The sequence below is a fragment of the Rosa rugosa genome, chromosome 1 (genome assembly GCF_958449725.1).
Source record: "Rosa rugosa chromosome 1, drRosRugo1.1, whole genome shotgun sequence".
Taxonomy (NCBI): domain Eukaryota; kingdom Viridiplantae; phylum Streptophyta; class Magnoliopsida; order Rosales; family Rosaceae; genus Rosa; species Rosa rugosa.
Window position 1 is genome coordinate 18648096 of NC_084820.1, and position 4753 is coordinate 18652848.

Below are 4753 nucleotides of genomic sequence, written 5' to 3' on the forward strand. Positions count from 1 at the left end.
GTTATGAGCAAATAATTAATTAGATTTATTATTTGAACATAATTAGGATTTTCGGGTAAAACCGAACCTATTGGGCCTAAACGATTGTCGGGTTTTTTGGTGTGGACTTGGGCTTCACTAAATGAGATTTAAATGAAAGCCCAAGACACATTTTTAGTGCCCAATAACATGTATGGACCAGCCAAAATATTGGCTTTATGAAAGTCAATATGTTTCTTTTAGTAATTGGAGTTATTTCCTATTATATAAAAGGGAAAGCATGGACAAAGAAAAAAAACGTGTGTCTCCACACTATTATTTTCAGAGAGAGAGAGAAAGAGAGTTCTCTCTTGGTCCATTTTTCAGAAATTAAAGGAAAGAAGAACACTTGCATAATTTCTTCTTTTCTTTCATCTTTCTTCATCTCTTGATTCACTTGGTGAAGATCCTTAGAGGCCATATATTTTTGTGGCTTTACTTGTTACATCAAGGAGGAGATTACAAGCACAAGAAGGAGTATAAGAAGGAGTTCTTAATTCAAGGTGCTTCAAGGTGGAGGAAACACACACAAGGAGAGATCAAGGAGAGGAACTTTGGTGGTTCACTTGGATCGGATTAAAATCACGCTCCAAGGGTGAGTAGAACATAAACTCCCTCTTTGTTCTTCCTTACTATGCATGCTTTGTTTATATACATATCACAATAAGCCAAGATCATGGGTTAAAGGAATGGATTTTATGTTTAGTTAGTAGTTTAATTGTTAAACTAATTCCGCACTAATTAAAAAGTTTTGAAATCCATCCATTCCTTCAATTACTACGCCGTGGCAATGGGGTAGCCAAAAGTAGCCTATTTTTCTTCGGCGAACGTTTGCAGTGGCAAACTTTCCATACTTGGCGACTGCGTCTACAATACCGTCGCATGAGAGAACAGCTACAAGCCCAATTCTCTTATTCAATCTATTTTCTAATCAAAAAGCCCTAGCCTATTTCCCTCAATCTCTGTTCGATCTCTACCACAACCTTCTTTCTCTTCCTCTCCATTCTGGATCTAACCCAACAAATAACATCGCAGAACTTGGTGGCCACTGTGTTGGTCTAAATCCAGGGATTATTCTTTTTGGGTATTTCAATTTGGCTTTCTCTTCAGTCGTTCCTCTTCCTCTCTCTTTGAATCCGATTCAACTCAGATGTGTCCAATTTAATGGCTGGGTCATTCGTGCGAGATTCGTTCTGTCCGAGCGAAATTCATGAGGAATTTCTATTGAACTCGGATGCGTTCTCATCTCTGTTCTCGGAAAGTTCGCATCTTGGTCAGTTCTCAATCTCTTTTGGCTTGGTTTCTGTTTTGGGCTTCTTGTTATTACTGGTGTTCAATTTGATGTATGAGGTTTTCAGTTATGATCTACTAGAAATTATCTGTAATTTAATTCATTGTGGACTGAAAGCTTTAGTCATTGCTTGTGTGAGATTTGCTTTCTTGCATTTTTCTGTTAATGCAAAGTGAATTTTGTTAATGCAAATTATCTGTGATTCCGTACGGTTTACCTTTTTGTTTTTGATGAAAGATGGTGTTTGTGAAGAGCTTGATCAGTGATATAATTTAGTGTCATACTTATGCAAAGTACATACCCGAGATACTATGTTTTTGGCAATTGTAAACACAAATGCTATAATGTGTGCTATAATTATGAAAGAGTTGTATATTGGCTTGATGTGTTATTCTTGAACTAGTTTCTCAATGAATTTTGTTCCAGGGGTTGGCCTTCATGCTTCACTATTGGTAAGTGAAGAGCAACATTTGGACTTGGAGAAGTGTAACTGGCTAATGGTGATTTCTGGGTACTACTTGCAACTTCTCTGGCAATCTCAAGCCTCTTTATTGTAAAATTAAAGTCATATGTTTTAATCTATTGCTACTAGAACTCTATTAATTTCTTCGATTGCAGCTGGTATATGTTTTAGCTAACTTTTGTTGTCTCAGTATGGATAACATTTTGAAATGTCACTACAAAAAAGAATTGCAACCGCCACGGCAGTTTGCATCTGCACATCTGTTACTGCTCTTACTGTTTGATCTAGAATATGTTTTTTGCTATCAGTTGTATGCTTGACCTGTACTGTCTAGTTTCTCAGAAATTTTCAGAAAAATAAGAAAGCACAGATAAAGCTCCTCTTGATCCCAGCACTGCTTTAGGTGGTTTCTCTGGGAAAAACTATTCCGAGGTAATGATTTTATCCTTTCTTTTTTCCTTTTTTTTTTCCCTGAACTTGAGTGTATTTTAAATCATTTCAAGTTGAAAGCAAGATTGAGTCTTGGAGTCTTTGATAAACGTTTTGATATTTCCAAAACAGGCATCAGCATTTATAATAACTTATCCTGTAAACAATGCTATTAATAAAGAGGGGAATGAAATTGAAAGAGCAGTGGCATGGGAGAAGGCCTTCATTGAGCTGGCAAAGGTTTACCTCTCTGTAATTCAGTTATAGTTTAGCTTTGTGTAATTGTTTTTTCCTGGTTGTTCAGTATGAAAATAGATAATTTATTGTTTTGAAGTCTAAGATTTGTATTGCATTTGTGATAGGATGAGCTGTTGCAAATGGTGCAATCTAAAAACTTAACACTATCTTTCTCATCGGAGAGTTCCATTGAAGAAGAACTTAAGAGTGAAAGCACTGCAGATGCTATTACAATATTGGTGAGTGGTTTCTCTGTTTCATGTTGGGTTGCTTTTTCCTTTTAGACCAAAAGATCTGAAATTCTGTAATTCATGAATACTGTTCTTGATGTAATATCGTGGTCAGTTACTTGGTCAGTTACATGTAACTGACCAAGTAACTGACCAAGTAACTAATCAAGTAGCTGTAGCTCACCCTAATCCTGAATACTTGCAAAAGAATACCAAAATTTCGACAATCGAATCAGAACACCAGCATACTTGTGCTTTTATCTGCCTCTTACATTCAATGTTTACTATTTTTGAATAATTCTAGGTCCATGAAGGTGCATTTGGTTCTATTAGTGATGATCAGTCACTTCTTAAATACTTGGAATCTCTGGGACAACATCAGTAACAAGCATGTCCGTAGTTGGTCATCAAAGAGAGGTGAGTGATGTGAATACCCCCCCTCCTCCCTCTCATGAAAACTTGTACAGATTTATACTTTATGTTTTGAAAGTCCATTTTTATTCATTCATAATTATCATAAATACTTATGTTCTACTGATGACACTTAAATGATTGAGAGTTGTAAAAAATATTAGCCATTCTTTCATCGACCTAGAAGACACATACGTAATTGATTTCGGATATTGTACACCCGGCCATCTGGAAATATACCTAGATGCATTTATGCTTTTGTTTATCTAGTTCAGGCTTTTGGTAGCATTAGCTTCTAGCTAGCTGCTGCTTTGTTATATATTTCTTCAAGGTTGTATATATTTAACATTTTGACTGTGTAAAATTTGTCATATAGGTAGGGCTTTAAAGCATCAATTCAAGCTTAGTGAGCAGCTTGGTAAGCTCATGTTTCTTCCCAGTCAGGCTTGGTGAGCAGCTTCTGTTTTAATCTTGAAGTCGAGGAAGATTAAAACAAAAGTGTCTGTTTCCTTGTAAAGCTTAATCATCTTGTAAACTTTCGTAGAAGCTTCATTCCTTTTGTAACATTCATGAGAAAAATTAAAATGTATCCCTTTTGTATAAGCTTTAATTTTTTTTCTATAGCTTTTATCAAAAAAAAAAAAAAAAAAAAATTGGCATGCAATATGCATGCCAAATTTTTTTTATTCATAAATAACACTTTTGCGATCGCGTTTTTGCCATCGCAAATGACTTTTGGCGACGGCAAATGACTCTGGTAGCGGCATTTTTCAGTCGCATGATTCTTGCGACGGCAAAAGGTTTGCCGTCGCTAATACTCTTACGACGGCGCATTTGCCATAGCAAATAGCATTGGCGACGCCACCAACGGCGACAGAAGCTTTGTCGTCGCCAAAAGTCATTAGCAACGGCAAATGAAGTTTTAGCGACGGCATTGCGCCGTGGCCATTGCAATTTTTTTTTGTAGTGATCTAGTACTCGGTACGCTCTGATGGTAGATTATTGCTTTTTCTTAACAGGTAAATATATATAAAAAAAAAATTAGGATTTGCCCGATCAAAAAAAAAAAAAAAGGATTCGTAAATAATTTTCTTTTTCAACAATTTGTGTTTTTTATTAAACAGACAAATCCATGTCATTGAAATTTCATAATGATATTGATGAGGTGGTGCTTGCCACATCATTTGGTATATGAATTTGGGATCTCTAGCAAAGAGGCATATGCAAAGAGAAAAAAAAATTATGAATTATCTACTGAGAACAAACTAAAATCCAACACAGACCCGAAGCTGCGCCTTACTCTCAATAGCAGAACTTACTTGCATAATTATTTGATGCCTCCTACATGAAAATGAAACGCGCAAAAGTGAAAAAACCAGAACAATTTTGTTTTAAATCATTATGCAATAAACCTAAAACTTTAGTTAAATTTTCGTACCAGATCTCTAAATTCTCATAATTGGCCGTGTTATTGAGGTTTGTGTACGTATCTCAATAAGACGCAAACTGTATCAACAGAAAAACAATTATGTATGCAAACTTGCTCTTAATATATAATAATGTGTAGGTACAACGACTCTTGTACCTGTCGGATTGGCATTCCCATACAAAGAGTCCCTTTACTGATCTCGGAGAATCAGGTATACATGCATTTGCATCTGAGTCAGTTTTATG

General features: G+C 35.7%; 1 long non-coding RNA gene across 1 annotated transcript; it reads left to right on the forward strand.

Moving 5' to 3' along the window:
* Positions 1 to 796: 796 nt before the first annotated feature.
* On the forward strand, positions 797 to 3666 carry LOC133727474 (uncharacterized). Its single transcript, XR_009855197.1, has 7 exons — positions 797 to 1291; positions 1736 to 1820; positions 1963 to 2204; positions 2334 to 2441; positions 2564 to 2677; positions 2973 to 3085; positions 3456 to 3666. It is a non-coding gene; the product is annotated as an uncharacterized LOC133727474 (long non-coding RNA).
* Positions 3667 to 4753: the final 1087 nt, after the last annotated feature.